Consider the following 1,936-nt stretch of genomic DNA (forward strand, 5'->3'; position numbering starts at 1 on the left):
CTTTTTTTCTCTTTTTCTTCCTCCTTCCCCATTGTTGTCGACCGCACTTTAGGGGATCGGGCCCTTTAGGAGAGACCCGACCCGGTCCTGAGGGAACGGACCTTGGCGAAGCCAAAAGGAGAATATAAGCCGCAATACAACCTGAAGCCTGAAATGAAGAAGGTCCGCCAAAGATGAAGGAAAATCCGCCAAGGAGTCTTTATTGAGCAATTCAGCTGAAAAGGACGCTAATAGCGATCATTCAATCTACTAGCGTAACATATGTTTCAAATAAAGCCATATTTATACAATGTTTCGGTCTGACAGCCCTTTGAATTTCCCGCCCCGCTTCCCCGCCCATCTGATCGCGGATAGGCTGGGAGGTTGAACGAGGCGGGCTTTCGTTTCCCGCCTTGCTCTGCTGGCCCAATGGGGAGCCACTTTTTGTCCCCACCCGGGCCAATCAGAGAGGAGGAGGCGGGAGCTATTGAAACAATGAGGTGACAGGACAGGAAATATCAGATTAATTCTGGCCCAGCCGATTTCTAAAGGAATTAATGGCACCCATCAAGGATGTCCGGGTCCTGTCACGTTCACAGATCTTAGATATGCCTTTGGGGTGTCAGACGGGAAGTAAAGAAGGGTGGTGATGAGCCGTCATTGACGGGCTCCACAGGGGTGCCTTCCTGAGGCGTCCTGGCCTGGGATATGACAATGTTTGCCTTGGGGGCGAGTCACCTTTAGGAATTTTGGTGACTCAAACCCTATATTGTCCATGCGATCGGAATGAGATTGGATTAAACGGTGGCAGATTATCCTTTTGTTTTTGGGAAGGGAGGTCTGGGTCATAGGGCTAGAGTTCACGTTGGGGTCATAATATTTCCCATTTGATTTCATGATTTGACAATTATATGGGATAGAATGAAAATTAAAATAAAGTTGGAACATAAACCCTGCTGGGAAGAATACATATTTTCCGGGGATCCCAAAGAGTACAAATACATATAGGCAGATAGATAGATTTCAAGGAAATAAAGGAGAATCCATAAAGGTGGGTGACATTGCATAAAGGGGAATCATGGATGATATAAACAATTGAAAACATTTGATAAGAACGAGGTTTACAACATCTGGGGAACCCAATATGGAAAGTCATAGAAGTGGAGTTTTAGCAGCATGATTTTACAATTCATGAAGTTGTTATCTCTTGCCTCAGAATGCAGGGATAATCCACAGTAAACTCCAGTAAAAAGTCTCAATCACCTTCTACTATAAATATATGGAATATAGAACATAAAGTCTTGATTTTTGAACTATCTTTTACAAAGTCCTGGAGGGGAGGTCACCTCGATCACACTATCCTTCCCTTCCTTTCTTTCTCCTTTCCTCCCTCTTTTCCTTCCTTTCCCTTTTTCTTCCTTCCTCACTTTCCCCCTGTTGCCTCCTTTTCTTCCACTCTGCCGCCTTCTTTCCCCCTTTTCCTCTGGGGAGCCTGGTTTGTTAAAGGTCCTTTGGAAAACTATGTCTCTTATTTATATAGTTTTCCCCAAACACTCCATGTTTTTCCTGTGTGTTCCTATTTTGCATCTATGTTGTGCTGATCTGATGTTTTATGCTCCTGAGATCCCCATTCCTTCCCTTTGGGGGAAACCGTGTTCCTGAACCCAAAGATGTCTTGCATCCCACACAATTGCATAGCCTGGGGGAAAGAAACTAAACTTGGGGAAGAACCAATTTCACCACCAGCACCTTTGATGAACGGGACCTCTTGCATTGGAAGGAATCAGCATTTCTACAGCCAAAACCCATCCTCTGTCATTTTTGCATGATTGTATTAATATATAATGTTTTGTTTCTCTGGGGTCTGGAATTGCCAGCCCAGCCCTCTTAATGGGCCAGGTCATGTTCATCCCATAAGACAATAGCATTCCTGGGCAAGGCCATAGATGCCCTACCT

The sequence above is a fragment of the Anolis carolinensis genome, chromosome 1, assembly GCF_035594765.1.
Source record: "Anolis carolinensis isolate JA03-04 chromosome 1, rAnoCar3.1.pri, whole genome shotgun sequence".
Taxonomy (NCBI): domain Eukaryota; kingdom Metazoa; phylum Chordata; class Lepidosauria; order Squamata; family Dactyloidae; genus Anolis; species Anolis carolinensis.